A 22,949-nucleotide genomic window follows, 5' to 3' on the forward strand; every position below is an offset into this window, starting at 1 on the left:
CCTAAATCTAAGTCAGACGGAGAGTCGCCATTATGGCCTTCACTGAACATCTCTTCTATTCGAATTGATACTTTAAGCAGACTGAAAGCCATTCTTTTACAAAAAACAGTGCCACTGACCTCAGCCAAAGAGACGTATGATCTGCAGGTTGCAAGGACTTCTGCAGAGATACATGCCCTTTTATCGACAAACTGCCCTATACATTTCTTAGAAATGTTAGGTTGTATCTTAAACATGTCTGATACGAGTGATATTGTACATGTATTTAAGACGATTTTTTCGGGACTGTTAGCACCCTTTAAAGCAGTCTTAGGTATGTTTCCAAACTTCGTGCACTCTGTGTTTGGCGGCCTGTCTCTTGTTTTGGGTCTCGTAGCAGGAATACTATTTTTATTCATTCTGCTCCGGTATGGCAAGTCAAGGCACCATCAACACCCAAATCACCTTGGAGAACACCCTCCTGGCAATGAAGTGTTGTGAGGACATGATACAAATTATGGGCTTGGCTCGTTTAAAAGATCTAAATACCACATGGTTTCTATCATTACGACCAATCTGGCAAGATTGCATCTTACCTGTTCTACGATGCCTGCTATGTGGAGATGAATGCGTGCTAGACATCTGTCTGACACTCCCATCAATCCTGCCAACGGAAGTTGATACTTTGCTTGAACCAGTAACGGCTCATGCACTGTGTTGTCCCCAGCAGCTACCAATCCTGATGACGGCATTCGTTGAGCTCTCACAGACACAGACTTCAGACGGTGAGATATGTGGAGCAACAGGCACACAGGTAGCATCTACTTCGAACATTGCTAATGCGGCTGTGGCTGACGGCGATGCTTCTCATCTATGTGCAATTCATCTACTCCAACTTTCACCTACAGTAGTAGACAGTAGCTTAGAGGATTTGATGTTTTCTCCAAACAATGACACTGACTTTTGAAGTTAGCACACAGTGTTCTCTGAATTCGACCTTCACTTTTCAAAAACAAACTTCTAACTTTGGAACTCTATTTTTCTATGATTTAACTTTTTTCCAAAATCGATTTTTTTGGGGCACAAAGTAATCTGCTTAAAGTAGAACTATTCCTAGAGAACAAGAATTCTTTGAATACTTCCGAGAGACAATATTTGAACGTGTCCACAACCAAACAATTTATATATTCTGTCATGGAATGGTCTCGACCTTTTCTTCTGTATTTAAGAGCCATTTCATAAATGTATTTTCATGATTCATTTGGATAGCGTTCTTTGAATGTAATCTATATGCTTTGCTTTTAATTGCGTACAGAACAAACACTCTTTTCGTGTACAATCATTTTGAATACATTTTTATGTATTTTGGGTGGGGTTTTTTAACACATCATGTTTAGATATGCTTTAGGAGTTTAGACCTTAGTAATGTCGTACATAATAAAGTAGAGTGGGTGTTGTATGGCGTTTTCGGATCTGAGTGAATTTTCCCGATTCATGCCCTTATATAGGTACAATTCACACTGCCCTAACATAGGCATAGAAATCATTCCCTTATTTAGACATAGCTCATGCAGACCAAATACAGGCAGGCTACTTCCACCCGTATCAAAACGTCACAACGATTTCTTGGAAAAGGGACCTTCCTTTGCTTGAATATTGAATTGTCCAAGAACTCATGTACTTTACAAAGAACTACTATTCTCTTAGGGTTCTTTCCTGACGTTATTATGCCGGACTTTACGTCAAACTAGACACCTTCAAGGTATAAATATGCCTTCACTTGCTCTAGCAAGACACGGTGGTTCGGAGCAGTTCTACGATCTACTTGCCCGACGCAGCTCCCTACAGCAAGTGCCGAAGAAAGTCGACCCTCCAGCTGACGCACTGATCGAGAGGCTGCATTTCTCTCGGCGAGAATCCAGCTCCAGTGTTTCCAAGCTCCCCTTGCGGGGTGTTGGGAAATCAAGTCCCGAGACTGAGATACCAGACCTCATTCATTCTAAACTAAAGGTATGGAGCTGATCAGAACCTAGAGAAACCTTGGATAGATTCTTGCCAAAGACTAAACCTATGCTACACCACACTTACTCCTTCTCGCGTACTAGGCTTAGGTTAGGTACATTGGGGTAGGAGTATTTTAGAAGCACCAGTTGAGTCTTTTTTAGCCCTTGTTATTTATGTATGTATTTATATATGGTTTAGAAACTATACAATGCTCTTACAGTATTATTTTATAATATTGTTCTTGCTGTAGGCATTATAGGTTGCAGTCTGCATTACGATTGTAGCAGTTCACTTTACTTGCATGAGAAAGAAGACTGTTCAATAAAACCTTTCATTGAAAACATTGTCTCTCTATTTCTCTGCACCTCTGTAGAAACGAAGCATGCACGAGTGACTGAGTGAAATACTTATCTATTGTTTCCACGACTCTAGAGATGCTTTTCTTATTCTTATTCTTGGGAAACAAAGTTGTCATGTTTATGCGGTAGTCAGAAACTAATCCCTTCTTATGAATTCGAGAAAGTTTCTAGTGACCTCTGAGCTAGCTGGCATTCACTATTAAGTTTAATATATTCGATAGAGACCTATTCGACCTCAGTCGTACGTCTAAACTATAGGATATATTATTCCAATGCGCAGAGCCTATTGGGAATATAGGAACTACACTACATTATATGCTCGCAATTTTGGGTTGAATGGGTCTCCCCTGCCCTTTATTGGCCTGGATCCAACTGCTATACACTAAACCGGAAGCGGTGGTCCAGGTAAACGTACTATACTCGGACCCAATCCCCATCAGGCGTGGCACCCACCAGGGCTGCCTGCTCTCTCCATTACTCTTTGCTATAGCCATTGAGCCCTTGGCTGCCAAGATTAGGCAGCATCATAGAGAGCATGCCATAATTTAACCTCTACCTCCGTGAGCCTAGTGTTAGTCTTAATCCCATCCTGAGGAAATTCACCAGATTTGGCCATATAAATCGGGAATACGATTAAATTGGAGTAAATCGCAGATTTTCCCGCTAACCCTTAATACTCCTAGACTCACACCTGAATATCTACTAAGCTGGTGTAATGATGAAATCAACTATCTGGGTATCAATGTCACCAGGTCCCCTGAGGAAACCATTAATGCAAACTATGGAGCTGTGATTGAAGAAATTGGCACATGTATAGACCGCTGGATCACCCTTCTGCTCTGCTTGGCTGGTAGGGTGGCTCTGATGAAAATGAACATCCTCCCTAAACTCCTCTACCTCTTTATCAATATACCTTACTACCCAGGACACCATTTTAACACTCTTCGATCCCTGCTCATTAATCTAGCCCGGGGGCGGGAGACAACCCCGACTAAGCTGGACACTCAGGACTCTACCATTCTCTAGGGGGGTGTGGGGGTTTGAAGCTCCTGACATGGAACTCTACTTTCTCAGTGCTCAGGCCCACTACGCAATACATTGGCTTCATCCACCACCTTTCATGCCACACTTAGCCATCGAACAAGGCTACATGTCTCCTATACCTCTAACGTCCATGCTAGGGGCGAAAGTCCCAGGCGAAAAGGTAACGCGCCACACAGTCTCCTGTACCAATAATGCCTGGAAGAGCTTAACCAGGATGATGGGTAAGACTTTACTCTACTCCACCCTCTGGCTCGAACACACCTTCCATATGCCCCCGTTACACAAAAAGCAGTATGCCAGGATATGATGCATGAAAGGGGCCTACATACATGGGGCAACCTGTACCACAAGGGTCGATTTAAAGGCCAAGAGAAAATACTGACTGGAGAGGGTGTTACCCCCTAGAGATGTTCCGCTACATACGACTGAAACATGACAGGCACGCTGACACACCTTGCTTCCCACTGGAACCTGACCCGCTAGAGATCTTGCACATCACACTCAAAATGACTGGGCCGGGGCTTGGCTTGCAAGGAGATGTGAGCGGACGTGCTCTGGCGGGGCTCCCGCTGTTGTCGGCCTTTATAAGCTATTAAAGCGGAGTCGGGGGGCCCTGAAACCACCCCCGGAGCTCCTTGAGGGTGTTGGAGCACCGAGAGCCAGCGACTGTCCGGCGACCCTTTCGAGAGACGGCTGGAGTGCGGTGCTCGGCGGAGCCGGGTGGAGAGCGGGGAGCGGCGACCCGCCATTTTGGAAGCCCCTGCCGAGACGGCTCCTGCTCTCGGCGATCGGAGGGTGAACCCTGGTGGAGGAGTGTTGTCTAGAGACCTCGGGGCACCCTGCCTGGCGGACCTTGACTGGTGAGCGCTTGTGGACACACCTCTGACCCCGGAAAGTCGCTGGCAAGAGGGGACAGCCGAACCCGGTCGCGGGCCGGGGGAAGGGAACCCACCATTTTGGAGTGCCTGGTGAACTGCGGCGGAGGTCCGGACGCCTGGGCCTTACTGCTGCGAGTGCGGCGTTTGTCCCTGCGCTGCAGAGAGGCGCGGGAACGTCCCGACGAAAGGTCCCTTGTGGTGTTCTCTAAGTAGCAGTGGCTGAGGTGCGGTGTCAGGGGATCCCTTGGATCGACGCGCCCGCCACCTCGAGAGCCGCTGGAGCGGATTGAGTGTATCGAGGGCCTCCAGTGGACGGTGATTTTGGGGCGCTGCCTGGCAGGTGCGTGGTGCCTTTGAGGAGCTATAGGGCGGCCTACCGGCGCTTTCTCCTGGGTGGACTGTGGGGAACCGGCCCTGGACGATGAAGGCCATCGGCGTGCTCCAGGGCGGTGACTGACCGGTGCGAGCGGAGACGGGCCTGACGCTAGGCCGGTGCTGGCCTGGCATTGCGGTCTGCCGTGGTCAAGAACCGGCTTCCAGGAGGTTCTCCAGAGGTGGGCACGGTTCCGAGGCATCAAGGTGAGCGGCACTGGTCCAGCGAGCGAGGGGAGGAGGAAGGCGTAGCCCGCCATCTTTTGTTTGCTGTGGGGCCGGCCTTGGGAGGCCTAGCGCTTTGAAGAGGGATTCCTTAGGGGGAGTGGGTGTGACCTGCCTGTCACCCTCCATCTGGCCCCCGGACGCCCTAGACAGTGTGGTATTTTGAGTGGGACTTACACTTCTCTGGCGGTGGCTGGCGTGCCGCCCTGCAATCGTGCGGCGAGGCCCGCAGTACAGGTGCTGGAGTGCAGTTGCTACCTAGCTCACAGTGACCTGGCCCGTTCCTCAAATCAGTGCGTGATTCCTTCGTCTCGCCTAACCGAGTGGGTGCAATGACGCGCTCAAATAAAGGAAGCAGGGCCGACCCGGCGGCGGCCCCCAAGGACAACACGGTCGTGGCCATGTGGGGTAAAGCGGGAGCACCTGCTGCTGGAGAAGGCCCATCCCTAGTTGCTGGGGATTCCCCGCCGGTCACTCAGGCATTCTTGACCACCTTTATGACTGAGCTGAAAATGGAGATAGGATCCCTGCAGTCTGAGGTGCACAGCTGTGTGAAGCTTAGGAAAGAGGTGACGCACCTTGGGGACCGAGTAGATGGGCTGGAGAGGACAATGGACACGCGCACGGAAGATCAAGAACATCTAAGGCAGCGCCTGGCGGCCCTCGAGGAGCAAAACATCGAGCTCCAAGTAAAGCAGGAGGACTTGGAGGATAGAAGCCGACGTAACAACCTCCGCATCCGGGGAATTCCGCTTGGAGAAGAAGGGGAAGACATCATGGGCTACGTGGCGCAGCTTCTACACGAGGTCTGGGGGGACGAGGCCGCCTCACCCCTGACTCTGGATCGGGCACACCGTGTAGCCGGCCCTGTGGGGAGGCCGGGGCTTCTACCGGACATTTTGACCAGAGTTCATTTCTTCACCGAAAAAGCGGCAATCTGGAAAAATGCGCGTGATAAACCAGACCTGCGATATAAGGGCCACGAGATTCAAATTTTCCAAGACTTGGCGCCCAACACCCTGAAGCGGAGGCGTGCATTCCGACCTGTGACCGAAAAGCTACGCAGCATGGGCATCGCCTATCAGTGGGGCCATCCGTTTGCGCTTATATTCCAGTGGGAGTCCAAACGCAGAGTCGTGCGATCCTACACGGAAGCGGCGCAGCTCCTCCGCCTGTCGACGACCCCTCCAGCGAATCCATCCCAGCCCCATAGACAGAAGAGGACGCCGGCTGGACCGGACTGGACCACGGTACATCGGCACCGTCGTACCTCCCCCACGGAAGGACGCTCGCCCACTCAGGCCAAACAGGACATTATAGCCCACATCTGGTCTCTTGAGGGGGACAAAGCAGAGTCCGATGGGAACTCCCTCACACCTTGAATTGTGGGCTGCTTGCTTCTTTCTTCCTAGTTTGGAGACCTCACACTTGAACATGCTTGACTCTGTGGGTGGAGACGCGCTGAGGCTTCTCGCTCACTACCCTGACTCCAAATGTATGGGTTGAGAGGGCGGCGGGAGCCCCTCAGCTATTTGTCCTTTGAGACCGCCACAACCCCCTTTTGGTCTGCCCCTTAGGGAGTGACATCCCAGAGAGCGTCCAAACCTGTGGGTGCAGGATGCCCTGGAACGGGGTCAGAGACCTTCGGCCCTGTTGGCCGCGATTGTTATGTCTAGATGGGTGGCTCCTTAGGCCGCTAGTTATCTCTCTATCTCTTTCTTCTCTCCCTTGTTTCTTGCTGCTCTTTCTTCTCCTTTTCATCCCTTCTCGTGGGGGCTCAGGGAGGGGGTGCTGGACGTTGGTAGGGTGTGGATGGGTGTGGGCCCAGGCCTGTGGTATGTGTGATGCGAACAGGATGGCAGTTGTGAGGGAAATGATAACTTATGACAATACCCAGCATGGCTGTGAACACGCCTAGCACTCTGCAGGTCCTGACCCTCAACGTAAAGGGCCTTAACTCGCCTAACAAGCACAAGCAGGTATGGCACTATCTTACCCGTCAGAATCCAGACATCATATTCTTACAGGAGACTCACCTTCTGCAGACTGACACTGCGCGCATGGCACACCCTAGATATCCTCTTCAGTTCTGGGCCGCAGCAGACACAAAGACAGCAGGAGTGGCGATATTGTGCAGAGCTGGCATCAGGCGGGGGGAAGACAGGCCCTTTCGGGGTGGTGATGGGCGCTTTCTCAGAGTGAGTGTCGAGGTGGGGCGCCGCCGCCTCACGTTGTGCAACATTTATGCCCCCAACCAGGCGCAGGACCGCTACCTCAGAGACCTCTTGAGAGATCATGTGCCGCAGGGCGGACCCTCGCTTATTGTGGGGGGTGATTTGAACCTGGTCTGGTGCCCCGAGATGGATCGGAGCGAGGGATCCTTCAGTGGTGCTGGGGCAATGTCCTCAGCGCTACGCAAGCAGATTACGGACTTAGGGTTGTTCGATGCGTGGCGTTATTTTTCACCGGGCAAGAGAGATTATTCATTCTATTCACACGCTCACCGCTCCTATTCTCGCATCGATTATTTGTTTATGTCCCATGATCTCTCCCGCGATGTTCTAGGGGTAGAACTGTCCGATATCTCGATTTCTGACCACGCTCATGTGAAATTGCTCCTGCAAGACCCAGCAGCCTGTCCTTCCCGGGAACGGAAATGGTGCCTGCCGCCAAGTATCCTTCGGGATGCAGCGGATGTCGAGGACATCCGGGGGGCCATTGTTTCATACTTTGAGTGCAACGACTTGCCTGAGACGCCCTTTCCGGTGGTCTGGGATGCCTTCAAGGCAACAATACGGGGGCATATTACGTCCCTTTCGATCGCGAGGTCGCGAGAGGCGCGAGCGATGGAAGACAAACTGACGGATGACCTGAAGAAGGCGGAGGCACAGGACCAGGGGGACTCGACCCAGCGGACGAGGAGACATTTAGCTAATCTTAGAGGTCAACTCAGGATGTTGCGCACCAATAGGGCTGAAAATTCCCTGTTGGCCATAAAACAAAAATATTTCGAGAGGGGGGACAAGGTGGGGAGAATATTGGTGAGGAGATTGAGGGCCAAAGCCGCTAAAGCGCACATAACGAACGTCCAACTGCCGAATTGGACCAGGGTCGCGGCGGCGAAGGATAAATGCCAGGCTTTCAGGGACTATTACACATCACTATACTCGGAGGAGAAACCGCCTCCTGAGCTGGAGGACGAAGTACTGGGGCAGTATGGTGGGGCGACACTACATCCCCATTTTGCGCAGCTTCTGGAGGACGCGATCACGCTGGAGGAGATAGCCTCAGCTATCTGGGAGCTCCACCTGGGGTAAACACCGGGGCCCGATGGGCTCCTGTTGTCCTTCTATCGCATGTTCCAGGCGCAACTTGGGCCTTACCTTCTCCGGCTATTCAATTCTTTCACTGACGAGCAGGGGCCGTCCCCAGACATGGGGTTGGCCGAAATCGCTTTAATCTTGAAGCCTGGGAAGGACCCCACTATGTGCACGTCGTACCGCTCGATAGCCTTATTGAACACCGACTTTAAAATATACACCAAGTTGCTGGCGAGGCGCTTAGACCCCCATATGCCGGGCCTGATTGACCCCGATCAGGTGGGTTTCATCCGCGGCCGGCAGGGGGCCGACAACGTGCGGAGGGTGGCACACCTTGTGGGAAAGGCCCATCACTAGCAGATCCCGGCCAGCCTCCTCTCGTTAGACGGCGAAAAGGCGTTCGACCGGGTGGATTGGTCCTTCCTCCGGGCGGTCCTCCACAAGATAGGGCTCGGTCCGAAGATGGTCAGCAGGATTATGGTGCCTTACATTGCACCGCGGGGCAGGATTCGAGTGAACGGACAGCTCACGGAGCCGTTTACTATAGGGAGAGGAACCAGGCAGGGATGTCCGCTCTCGCCTTTATTATTTGCCCTGGCAATTGAGCCACTGGCGGACATGATTCGTCGAGCTCCTGACATTTATGGCATCCCTTTAGGCGGCCACGATAATAAAGTGGCGCTCTTCGCGGATGATCTCATCCTAACACTTACTAAGCCCCGAGAGTCCCTGCCGGCAGCACATTCTACGCTTTGCCTCTTTGAGCGTGTTTCTGGCCTGAAAATCAACCATAGCAAGTCCTGGGCGCTCAACCTTACCATCCCAAAGACAGAAATCCCCCACTTGGAACAGATAGCCCCCTATCGCTGGACGGCACAAAATATCCGTTATCTTGGTTTGCAGTTGACACCCTCGCTAGATGGCTGGACACATGCCAAGTGGAGGGAATGTCGTTGATCGGTCCTTGAGGATCTACGGAGATGGAAGCTGCTTGTACCGTCTTGGGTGGGTAGAATCAATGCGATAAAGATGTCCATCCTACCCAAAATCCTTTATTTATTTCAGTGCCTCCCCACTCCCATCCCGTTGCATAATATAAGAAGTCTGCAGAGAGATCTAACCAACTTTATTTGGGGGGGGAAGAGGCCTCGTTTCTCCCAGGCACTCCTTTTGGCACCGCAGGATCGGGGGGGGTTGGCATGTCCTAACCTGGTGGAGTACTACTGGGCTGCCCATCTTCGCTTCATAATAGAATGGGGTACTACAGAGAGTGGCAAGGGGTGGCTGCATATGGACAGAGCCGTGACTGGCTGCACCATCTGGGATTTAGCATGGAAACACAAGGCGGGCGATCCCCGAGTGCCTACTTGGCGGTGCCCACGAAAATGGTGTTGGAGATTTGGGACAGGATAGCGGTACGTAGGGGCCTCACGACCTTCCCCTCGCCACACACTCCAATTGAAGGAAACCCGTGGTTCCCACCGGCTCTCCACACTGGAGCCTTCCATAGGTGGCCTCAGGGCAATTGTAGGGTGCTTACAGACCTCTTTGATGGGGGCACCCTTAAGACCTTTGCGCACTGCAGGGAGGACTTCCGACTACCACCTGAGGCCGAGATGCAATATGCCCAACTGAGGCACTGGGTAATGGCGGATGAGACATACCAGGCGGCTACACGCGCTTTCACCCCGTTTGTGCGGCTAGCTCGTTAATTCACAGAATCGAAGGGTCTGATCTCAAAAATTTATCAGATTCTGCAACACCCTCAGACACCGCCTTCACATACGTATCAACACCGTTGGCAATCTATTTCGGGTACAGACATCACACCGGCACAATGGCTTCGACTGTGGTGCGACATACCTAAAGTTTATCGTAGCATACCGCAACAAGAGAATGCATATAAAATGATGACCCAGTGGTACTATACGCCGCAACGACTCCACAAAATGTTCCTGGCCTCTTCTCCTGAGTGGTGGAGGTGCCGGTCTGCGACTGGGGATTTTTTGCACTTATGGTGGACTTGCCCCTCGCTAACCCTCTTCTGGAAGGAGGTCTTGAGCCACATCAGGGGGTCCTGGGCTTTCCTCTGCCTGAAGCCACTAGCACGATATTACTGGGTGTCAAACCAACGGGCCTGCTAGCACTAACCCGGAGCGACTGGACGCTAGCGCTTCAAATGCTGGGGGCAGCCAGGCAGCTCATTGACCTGTATTGGAAAAAGACGGAAGCGCCGCCCGTCGCTGCGTGGTTCGTGAGATTCTGGCATGTCATAACAATGGAGCTCCTTTCAGCTCGCCTGCAGGCTCGCGACACGCCCTTTAAGGCGGTGTGGCAACCCCTGGTGAAATATTTATGCACAGTAGAGCATGCGCGACACATGCCCCCTAAGCTACGGGCGCTGCGTTTGGTAGAAGATGCTGTGATCCCCCCCACATCGAACAGGCTACTGCCATAGCAGCCCCAGGGATGGAGGCGTAGAGTGTGGCAGGCGCTGTTGTTATCCCCATGGTCTGGTATGCTGCTCCCACCCCCCCGCCTTCTCAGCTGTCCCCTAGGCCCTCTCTCTTCTCTTTCCTAATCCTTCTCTTTCAATCTTTTCTACTGTTTTCTTTACACTGGTGCCTCTCTTTCAGCCACTCTGATACAGTTCGGACCCGTCTGGTCCTGTGGTTCCGCCAGTTCTGGTTCTTTGGTTACATTTGGTCCTAGGGGCTGGGCTATCATTGGCAGTGACTGCCCAGTGTACACTAAGTGCTGTAAGACGCAGCCGGCCCTATCGGGTTGTAGGCATAACGCTGTGTCTAAAGTTATTACAGGTGTGCACCACCAATATTTTCTAATGCATTTTGTATGACGCGGCGGGCCCTTTCAGGGTTGTAGGCTTATCGCTGTGTACACGTCACTCTTATGCGTACTCCCTGCTTCGGGGGTGAAATAAAAAGACTTGAATATAAAAAAAAAATTACTGGGCCCTCCCATGCTGTGACTCGCATTTGAGGGGCATCTTTGTTTTGTTTGGGCTCCCCTGATTATCTGGGCCTGCCCTGACTTCCCTGCTTGTGGCGAGTCCCCTGGACCTTGCTAGACCCGACATTGCTCCTTCTTCAATCCCTGCATTGGTTGCTTTTGCCAAGGCTTGTTGGTGCTCCCGCCGGACACCGACCTCTCAGCACTCAACATCCTTTGTGGGACAGCTCGGGTATTGCTCTTGGTCCTCCTCAGCGTCACCTGGTCCTCACAGCTGCAGAGTCAAGGTCCTCGTCACTCATCCTGCAACACCCGACATCGGAGGTCACTCGTCTTCCAAATCTCCTGTTCACCCCTGAGTGGCATAAACTCTGTCCCCTCCCTTCTGCTTGCAGGTACCTCTATTCTAGAATCCACCTTCAGATTCCACCGGACACTTTCTCCTTCTTCAACAGCAGCACTTTCCGGAAGTCCTCCATTGGGTTCGACGGCGGTTTCTGACACCACTTAACACATATGCACCCGGCTTCCCTGGTTAGGTAACGTGAGTACTAGGGTATCCACAGGTGAGGTGGCTCTCCCACCTTCTGTCTTCCAAGGGGTTTCTTCAGGGTCGACTGGGAAGGGCCGTTACTCTTCGAAAATCCAACCGCGACTTACATGTAGAGTTGTACGGAGCACGTGGTCGTGTTCCCACATTGTACACACTCTCCGTCAGGTCCCTATCCACTCCCCGTGGGTGGTTCCTTGGGTCCCCAGCACTTCTACGTCCTCTTGACCTTGTTTTGACCCGAGTCGTGGTTCTTATAGCACTTCTTAGTGCCCAGATTGTAGAAGTAGAAGTGGTGTCTGATCTGAATCTTGTCCACGATGAATTTAGGGACCTACACACAGGTAGGCCCTTAAGTACCCTAAGGAAAGGGTTGGGATGATTAAAGGGACCCTCCAGGGGAGGTTCTGGACATGGGGGAGGCTACTCCCATGTCCCTTTCTCCAGTTTCATCCCAGAGGGGTGCCAACGACCCCAGGACTGGTTTGAACTGGGCTATGCACAAGAGCACCAAATGTGCCCCAGATGCAGACTGAGTGGCGTTGTAAGCTCACCCACCCCAATACACTAAATTCTGTCTGGGAGGTGGTCACAATTCCCTGTGACAGGATGCCTATTATTCTGCCTGCCCCTGCTCGAGTTTGGCTCAGCAGCAGGGAGGCACAATCGTGTCTCTGGTCGGCAGCAACCATTTTGTGCTGTCCGGGTCAAGAAGGCTGGTGCCAGGAACACTGAGAGCCTAAAAGAGGGCTCTTCCAGTGCTTGGAATCATACCTCCCACACCATTTACAGTGTGGGGGAATGATTCCAACAGGCTTGATACCAAGCATGATAGGATTCGTTGCAGCTTTTTTCGAGATGGTCATCGCGTAATTACAAGGTGCCCCTCCATATAGTATATGGCTGCTTCACTGATAACCTGTGAGAATGGAGTCTGTAGGCTGTAGGGGTGCCCTGCTCATGCACTGGCACCCTCTCTCTTAGAACCGGCACGCTGCCTTCAGGATTGTAAAGGCCTGCTATAGAGGTGACTTATAGGTTTTAAGTGCAGTGATCCTAGATATAATAAATCTATATCTTTAGTAAGTGGTGCTAGCACCAGCTTCCACAGGGGCAATGGCAAGTCTGTTCCATTTTGAATGGTCTCCCATGGGTGGCATGGGTGCATGCTTGAGCCCATGGGGGACCTCTGGGGTATCTATGCCCTGGGTAACTTAGTATCATATACTAGGGACTGATAAGGGTAGCCCAGTATCCAATCTGGGATTTACCTAAGTGCAGAACATAACAATTTAAGGGAGCTAGCAAATAGACTGAGGTCCGGATTTCAGGATCCCAGAAAGACTAGTCAAATACAGCTTAGCACCAGGCAAAAAGTGGGGTTAACCATATAAGCAGATCCTACTTTCTTACAACCTCCAAATGCTTTACAGTGGAATGGGCCCTAAGGTCCCCAGCCTTCCACCGGCTCCAGGGGCACCGTCACTGGCCATAGTGTCCCGATGTTAGATTTGGCATCTTTTGGCGTGTTTCCCCTGAGTTTTTGCTTTCTGACCTCCCGGTTTTGACACTGTATGTGCTGGCTAAGTGTTTCTGCACACTTTTCTCACTGCTGATCAGTGGTAAAGTGCAAGTGCTTCTGTGGTAAAATATGTTATGGATTGGTGTTTCCATGATTGGCCTATTTGATTTATGTGTCAGTCCCTAGTAAAGTGCATGGAGTGAGCCAGGGCCTGTAAATCAACTGCTGTTGCTGGGCTCCAGCACTAGATTGTGCCACCCACACAAACAACCCGTAAATGTAATTCGGGCCTGCCCTTGCAGAGCCTTTGTGCAGTCTGGCACTTGCCAGGCTCTAACGTTCCCTTTTCTTACATGTCAGTCACCCCTAAGGTAGGCCCCAGGTACCCCTGTGGGCAGGGTGCAGTGTATGTGAAAAGTAGGACATGCTCTGGTGTGTGTGGCACGTCCTGATAGTGAATTACTGCCAATTTCGCTTTTCAATATTGCAAGGCTACCTGTTCCCCTTAGGACAGACTGGGGAGTTTGGTTATAACATCTTATAAACATAACTGACTCTGGGAACTAGGTAGGAAAATAAAGTTTAGTATGCCTGAAGTCAGAATCTAAAGATGCATCTTTTAGTGAAGGTGATTTTACATTCTGTGTTTGAAAATACCACTTTTAGAACGTAGATATTTTCTTGCTCAGCCATCCAGCAGGCCTCTGCTGGGTTGGTGGATTGACTGTCTGGGTTTTGGATGACATGGACTGGGGAGCAGCAGAGGCTCCAGATAGTCTAAGTGGGTCAGGAAAGGGCTGAATAGACCTGGGCTGCATTTAGAGTAGAGGGAGATTTCGTTGCACCTGAATGGGCCTGGCCTGCCTCTGACAATGCTGTCTCCACCTCCTACCAGGAGGCCACACCAGAGAGGGCAGAACTGGTTTTGGCTGGGCACAGACACTCACTGCCTGAGAGGACAAAGGATTTTGGGCTATAAAAAGTGGAACCCAAACCCCTCAATTTTAGAACTCTTTTAGACCAAGAAGACTGCCAAGAAGAAGAGCTGGAGAAGCTGTGAGGAGGAACTACCACTTTGCTGAGTGCTTTGTTGTGTTGGCCTGCAGTGGCTGCTTCAGTCTTGGGCAGTAAAAGGACTGGACTGAACTTTCTGCAATCTACTTTTGTGAGTTTCTCCAAGGGCTTGACGTAGAGCTTACCCCCTGTTCAAGAAGTCTCAGGAACAGCAAAGACTTCAAGTTCTTCTGCCCTCAGCACTGGGGACTGTGTGTTTTGTGCTGCAATAGAAGAAAAAGCAATCCAACGCCATCTACAATGCCGCTGCGACTCCGTGTCCTGAAGGCACCCTAAAGGTAAGCCTGGGCGGAGAACTACGCTCCGTTCGCGGAGTTTGCGAAGTTTCGGCAACTTCGCACTACGCGGAGAGCGCGAAGCTGTCGCCTACTTCGCAATCTACAGCGTAGCGTAGTAGTTTTTCTTCCTCGCGCGCTCAATAGCATTCTCGCGTGCGCGATAATGACTTACCGTGGTTCTGCGTTCGCTTTCTCGCTTTTCTCTCCCGGTCGTGTTCGCTACGATGTTTGGAATCCGGCCGAACATGTCATTGGGACGTGCGATCCTCCCATGTTGGTAAGATCGCGTTTCCTAACACGCAGAAACTGCATTCTGGCACAGAATTTCTCCCGAGCATGTTAAAATCTTCTCAAAAATTTTCATTTAACCCCTCAGATTGTGATTTGGCTGTATTTTTTGGGGCTAGGAGTCTTCTTTTTGTTTGTACTCTTTTTTTTCAAGAGAAAGGAAGTGCCCTTGAGTCTCCAACTTCCTGTTCCTGTCCACCAGGCTCCTCCCAGTGCTTTGTCCATGTGGTGTTCACTTTCATTTGGAATTGGAGCTGGAAGGATCACTCTTTGTGTTTGTCTGCTGCATCATAGCAAATGATTTAATTGGATTTATTGAGGAATTTTGGATTTGAACTTTTCTTTCACAAGTAAGTTTGAGAATTGAGAATTGGTGTACTGTATAAATGTGTTTTTTTTGTTTGTTTTTTAAACTACAGTTTTCTGTGCTTCTTAATCTTTCCTAAATATTCTTTTTGGGGTAGGCCTGTACTGTTTTAGCATGTTTGCACAGTGCTGCAACGCAACCTTACAGTTTTTGTCTTCTTCGCGCGCTCAATGTGCGTGCTCGGGCGCGCGATCACGACGTTTTGTACAGTTCGCGCCGCCGAACACACCGAATTTGCATTCTCGCGAGCAATATCTCTCGAGTTGCCTAAAACGTTCCCGAAAATGTAGATGCTGTTTTTTTTGCTAAAAGAAACTCCTCAGGTTGTCATTTGCTTGTAGTTTTTGGAGCATGGACCACTTACTGTTTCTGTCCTCTATGTACCTTGTTGTTTGAGGGTGGCCTGACCATGTGGGCGGCTTGGTGGCGGCCATTTTGTCAAGCCAAGCATTGTCCTTTTGCCATAGGAATGTATTGTCTATTTGTCTGTCTTCTCTTTCTTTTCATGTTTTTGGGGGTGGCCAGGCCATGTGGGGGCGGCCATTTTCCATGTGGAGGGCGGACATTTTAATTCCTGGTACTAGTAGCAGCCTCTGTGTTTTTGCCATAGGCCTCCAAGCTACTAGAGTCCTCCTCATCATGGGTGCATGAAAGTTGTTCAATTGTTATAGGGGTGTTTAAGTTGTAAGTGTAACATCATGTAGGTCATGGATGGCTTTGGATTAATTAGCAAAATGTGTCTTTGGTGTTGAATTGCAGGTTTTGGTTGTGTAGAATAATATGGCTTTTTCCTGCGCACTAGGTAACCCTAGAATCCAGCTCGCGTAGTTTTGGTAACTTTGCACAGTGCAGCAACGCAACCTTACAGTTTTTGTCGTCTTCGCGCGCTCAATGTGCGTGCTCGGGGGCGATCACGACGTTTTGTTCAGTTCGCGCCGCCGAACACGCTGAATTTGCATTCTCGCGAGCAATATATCTCTAGTTGCCTAAAACGTTCCCGAAAATGTAGATGCTGTTCATTTTGCTAAAAGAAACTCCTCAGGTTGTCATTTGCTTGTAGTTTTTGGAGCATGGACCACTTACTGTTTCTGTCCTCTATGTACCTTGTTGTTAGACGGTGGCCTGACCATGTGGGCGGCTTGGTGGTGGCCATTTTGTCAAGCCAAGCATTGTTCTTTTGCCATAGGAATGTATTGTCTGTCTTCTCTTTCATTTTATGTTTTTGGGGGTGGCCAGGCCATGTGGGGGCGGCCATTTTAATTCCTGGTACTAGTAGCAGCCTCTGTGTTTTTGCCATAGGCCTCCAAACTTGTGGCCTACTGTGCCAGTAGGTAGGCCCAAGGGTACTACTAGAGTCCTCCTCATCATGGGTGCATGAAAGTTGTTCAACTGTTATAGGGGTGTTTAAGTTGTAAGTGTAACATCATGTGGGTTGTGGATGGCTTTGGATTAATTAGAAAAATGTGTCTTTGGTGTTGAATTGCAGGTTTTGGTTGTGTTGAATAATATGCCTTTTTCCTGCGCACTAGGTAACCCTAGAATTCAGCTCGCGTAGTTTTGGTAACTTTGCACAGTGCAGCAACACCACCTTACAGTTTTTGTCGTCTTCGCGCGCTCAATGTGCGTGCTCGGGGGCGCGATCACGACGTTTTGTTCAGTTCGCACCGCCGAACACGCTGAATTTGCATTCTCGCGAGCAATATCTCTCGAGTTGCCTAAAACGTTCCCGAAAATGTAGATGCTGTTCATTTTGCTAAAAGAAACTCCGCAGGTTGTCATTTACTTGTAGTTTTTGGAGCATGGACCACTTACTGTTTCTGTCCTCTATGTACCTTGTTGTTAGACGGTGGCCTGACCATGTGGGCGGCTTGGTGGCGGCCATTTTGTCAAGCCAAGCATTGTCCTTTTGCCATAGGAATGTATTGTCTGTCTTCTCTTTCTTCATGTTTTTGGGGGTGGCACTGGCCAGGCCAAGTGGGGGCGGCCATTTTGTGTGACCTTCCATCCTGGTTGCCGGCTTGCCGCAGGCCTACAAAGTTGTGTGATTTTTTTGCTGCCAGTAGGCCTAGAGTCCCAGAGATAGTCAGCGGGGATGCTTGATGTAGCGGTTTCCATTTTGTCTGTTGAATTTAACATCATTTAGGGCATGGGTGGCCATGCATTAAATTTTCAAATGTGGTGTTTGGGGTGTAGTTAACTGTTTGGGGGAAAACTCCAAATGCCTTTGTTGTTTGTGTTGTTGTGTAACTTTCAAACCTTGTAGCCATGGGGATTTTCTTTTTTGCATTAAGCTGGGATGTATGCATCCTACTTTTTCTGGCCATATAGGGAGGGATATAGGCCTGGTTGAGTTTATTTTTTTCTGGCCTTTGCCCTTTACCCATGTACCTGTGATGAGTGCCCATGTGGAGCTGTGGTGGTAGTAGTAGTGTGCCGTTTTGTTTTTGACAAATTAGTCTGTGTCTTGCCATTGTTCCTGTTGGCTTACTAGTTGTTCACATCCCCATTGCTATCTGCTGCAGGTCACTGATGCTGCATCCATGATGCACAAATTATGGATAAACAAGTTCCACTACATTTGCATTTTAATTCTTTGCTATTCTTACTCTTACTGGATGTACTAATACTTCTAGCAGTAATTAAAGCTAAAAAAATCCATATTCGACTGATGTTGTTCTGCATTCTTTGCTTGTAGGTGCACAAAAGACTGAAGAGGAGGTGTCTGTCATCATTCATCGCCTGTTCTACTGCCAGACGGACGTCCTTCTGTACTACGTCACGTGTGGTGTGAGTGACTAACCTGACCAGACATCATTCTCAGCAACTGAGTGCTGCTGCTGACATCTGAGGAAGATGGGCCCAAAGAAAGCAGGTACCAGGTCTTCCAAGACCAAGAAAGTTGCTGAGAAGAAGGAAGAACAGAAGAAGGAACTGACACTTAAGTCTGGTGTTGACCCGAAAACCTTTTCTGGGAGAAAAAAAAGTACGCCTGCAGCAGCAGTGACCGGGGTCCAAGCTGGGTCCAGCACCTCCGCATCAGTGGGCCCAAGCCACCACCCCAGGCCCAAGCTGATGAGTGGGGAAGAGGTAGCCAGCCTAATGGTGGAAAGCAGTGATACTGAGCCTGACCTGAACTTATCTCAATCTCAAAGTAGTACACATTCCACGCAAGAGGGAACACAGCAGAAAAGTGGTGAACAACAACCAGCGCCCGCAATAGTAGATGTTCAACAAACACCGCCCGCAATAGTAGATGCTCAACGAAAAGAACAACCACAACCACCACCTGTAATAGCAGTTGTTACACAACCACCGCCCGCAATAGTAGATGTTCAACAAAACAACTACCACAACCACCGCCTGCAATAGTTGTTCAAGAACCACCACTGGCAATAGTAGTTGTTGTTCCTCCCAAAGTCGGGGCAGTTCAGGAAATTGAGCCTGATGCAGAGCAAGAAGAGGCAGCACATCATGCCGGAGATCTATTGGTTTCCAAATCCCCACCAAGGAAAAGGAGGGTTAGTCCATTGAGTTCTTCGCCAAGCATCCCTTCTGATGATCTTGACATCACTTGGGAGCCAGAACGATCTGAGCATGAGAGGGAGAGACATCCCAAGAAGACCAGGCTAGGGAAAAGGAAGGTTCCAGGAAGCCTACCACTTATGGAGTGCGATGTTCAGCAGCCGGATAATGATGGTGATGATGAGTCAGAACCAGTCATCACAAGCATTACTCCTGGCCCTGAGGACATGGAGACCAACATTTTAAACCTATCAAGAATGGCTGCGACTAGGGATGTAGTAGCATGCATACCACCAACACAGGCCACACCAAAACTACCTCCAGCTTCCATTTTTACATTTGCACAAAGCCGGCAGCGTCCTACATCCAGCACAAGTTCCACCTCAGCAGAAGAAGGTAGTGGTACTACTGCACAGCCACATAGTGCAGTTCACCACACAACCTCCAGTTCATCCGGCATTGGAAGTGGCACTTCTAGCAGGAGACAAAAGTTAAGCTCCCCAGTGTGGGACTTCTTTACAGTTAGCGCAAATGAGGACAACATTGCTATATGCTCCATTTGTCATTCCTCTGTTAGTCGTGGTAAGCTTGGCACAAACTATGGTACCAGAGGCCAAATGACCCATATGAAAAAACACCACCCAATCAGGTGGGAGGACCACCTACGTAACATAAAAGCAGGAACCATTAATGTTGGTGGGGAAGCAGTAGAAGGTCCACGGGTAACCGGACAGGATGAAGAGGGAGACATTCTATCTGGTAGTGGTACACTAAGTACCCCTGTCCCACTCCCCAGCACTGCAGTGGTAGAACCCAGATCCTCCGGATCAGCAACATCTCTGTGGCGCCAGAGTAAGAGTAACCCGGAGACACCAAGGAGGACGGGTGCGAAGTCTGCGACACGAAGTACTGCATCGGGCATATCTGAAAGAAATAGCAAGCAGCGTACCATTCTTAGCATGTTTAGGCAGGAGGGGAAGTACGAGCGCAACCACCCAATAGCACGTTTGTATAATGCTAAGCTTGCTAAAATGTTAGCTCTGGACCTTCTCCCTTTTTCTTTTGTTGAAGGGATGGGTTTCCTGGAATTTGTGTCAACCCTCTGCCCAAAATGGAATGTTCCCAGCCGCTACTATTTTGCCAGAGTTGCTGTTCCAGCACTACACCACGACGTGCTGGAATTGCTTGGAAAAGCCTTGCAGCAGAGTGCTGTGCATAGTATCCACCTGACAACAGACATGTGGAGCAGTAGTCAAGCCACAGATTACATGTGCATCACAGCACACTGGATCTCTTTTTCAGGTGTTAGAGACAAGATATCTACAGGCATTGACACTACTGAGATTTTTAATGATACTCGCAAACATGCTACTGTAGCCATGTTTGCTATGGAGAAATCGCATACTGCTGCAAACATTTTGGATGAGTTCAACAGCAAGGTCTTTGAATGGCTCCAACCAAGAGGCCTCAATATTGGTTTTGTTGCCACCGACAATGGCAGTAATGTAGTTAAGGCCATGGAAGATGGCCGCTATTTCAGGGTCCCGTGTTTGGCACACTGCATTAACATTGTGGTTCAAGACTTTCTGAAAAGTGAAAGCAAAGTCAGCAACTTACTGACCATTTGCAGAAGAATCTGCACGCATTTCAATCATTCTTTTAAAGCCCGGAAGCAGCTACGGGTCATTCAACGTGAGTGTAACATGCCAGTCAAAGCACGCATTCAGGAGGTACCAACACGTTGGAACTCTACGTATTACATGCTCGAACGGCTTTTTGAGCAGTACATACCACTTAATGCTTATGTCATGACAAGAAGATCAGGGGATAATGCTGTTAAAGCCATGACCGTTGAGATGTGGCAATGGGACCTCATTAAATGCCTGACTGAGATGCTACTTCCTTTTGAGGTCTTCACACGTGCAGTCAGCAGGGAGGACTGTACTATGAGCCAAGCAATCCCATTGTTGTACATGCTTGAGCAAGAGCTGAAGGAGGTGTCTGAAACGTACGAAGGTGTGGAAGGAAAACGTGAAGCATGTAATTTAGCGAAGTCCTTAGCAAGCCGCTTATCTGAGAATACAAGGATTCAAAATAAGATTGTGTCACATCAACATTACATTACTGCCACAATTTTGGATCCACGGTACAAATTATTTGTGAACAGTAATGCAGTAATTCCTTTTTCAGAAGAGGATGTTTCCAAGTACAAAACTGTAATAGCCAAGGAAGCCACTGATTTAGAAAATGAACGGCTCTCAATTAGAGGCCTGCCAGTGCCAGCCCAGGACAGTGCAAGTACTACTGAGCATCCTACAGAGTCAAGTTCTTCTTCACAGCATGCGAGCAGTGCGTTTGCTTCCCAGCAGTCACCAACACAAACAATAACACCAACCGCACCAACAGGATCTGATTCATCAGACACAAGCAAAAAAAATAGCTGCTTGGTTTCTACAGAAAGGGATGGGGAAGTCCGTTGCTGTCGCAAAGCAAAAAGAGGACGAGCAAACCAGAGCACCAATGAACATTGAGCGGATGGTCCAGGCCAATCTGGATGACACAACAGAGGTGTTCATGGAGCAAAGCCCATTGGTGTATTGGTATAGGACAAGAAGCCAATGGCCACTGCTCAGCAGGCTGGCGATAAAGTATCTAGCTTACCCTGTTGCAAGTGTCTCTTCTGAGCGTGTGTTCAGTGCTGCTGGTGCCATTGTGACTGTGAGAAGGACCAGTCTCTCGCCCAAAAGCGTGGAGAGGTTAACCATGATAAAAATGAACCCGCACTTGATACCACCAGACTACCAAGTCCGTGAATCAGAGCTGGAAGAGGAGAGCGAGTCGGAAGAAATAAGTATTGGGTTACAGGACCTACTTCTGTCAGAAGAGCCACCAGGGTTTGAGGACGAGCTCCTCTTCCCTGACAACTAGGCTCGGAAATTGTTACATTCTCCCTTCCTTTATTTCTCCCTTCCTTAGTTATTTGTGTGTATCTGTCTTTCTGACTCAAACTTGAAAACCAACTCCATCTTCCTTTCTCTTTTAATTACCTATTGGAGTTGCACATCTGAGCATTTACTGTGCACTCCACTCATCAGAGTCCTGCTCCATCCTCCTGACTCACCCTAAATACATTTCCATCTTGCCATACTTTGGATGGAGATGGACAATAGTGCAATAATGTAGCCTCTAACAGTCCCTCCATAATACTTGAAACGTACGTGACTACAGCCATCTTCTGTTTTGTTTCCAATCTGAAATGCATAACTGTCTTAAGGCTACACCTCTGTCTGCAGGCATACACAACTCTTCAATGTCAGAACTTGAACAGGGCTCCAAAATTAAAGTAAACTCGTCATCACTTTCAGAAGGCTCTGCTGCATCTGTGATCTGACAGTCACAAAGAAGAGAAAGACAGGTATATGAAATAAATGATGCCATACATTGCATTGGCTGCTTGCTGACTCAGAGCAAATGTGCATGAAGTCGAAGTATACTAGTAGTTTCAAAGTGCTTGTGTCTCGCGTGATGGTCAATGTTTCCATGTTGTTTAATAATATGTATCCAATTGTACTCCTACTACTGCAGGTGCAGTCTGGACTTAATCGTAGTCACTCAATGCATACTTAGTTGCTGTTTTTGGTCAGTTGGAGAACACGTACACGTGCCACACCGGATGATGATGTCAGTCAGTTTGATCAGAGATGAATGATGGAATATGTTCAGGATGTGGAATACAAGGTAAACACACAACCAATCAAAAAGAAGCACAGCAGACCTAGGTTACATGTGTGTGCAGTGGTGAAATGGAATAGTGGTATGATTGACATTGGCGCATTGATTTACAATTACATTAATCACTTGCTTTGGAAATACTAGGTTGATGTATATGCCTTTTGTCTGAAACTGAAAAATGTAGGTAAATGGACTTTGGGCCACAGACTCACATCCCGGTGTTGTGGCCCTGTAACTGTTCTGTGCTGGCTCCTATCTTGTTGTTCTTTCTGATGACTGCTGTGCAACTAGAAGAGTAGAGTTAATCAATGTATCCAATTAGCCTCAGTCTAAAAATGTTCTCGCTCACAAGTTTTGTCTTTTTCGCACTACACCGTAATTGATTTCTATGTTTTCATTCTGTTAACTTATTTTGTAATACCCCATTTCTTCTTCCATCAACACTTACAGGCCGGCCTTTCACCC

The sequence above is a fragment of the Lissotriton helveticus genome, chromosome 1_1 (assembly GCF_964261635.1).
Source record: "Lissotriton helveticus chromosome 1_1, aLisHel1.1, whole genome shotgun sequence".
Taxonomy (NCBI): Eukaryota; Metazoa; Chordata; class Amphibia; order Caudata; family Salamandridae; genus Lissotriton; species Lissotriton helveticus.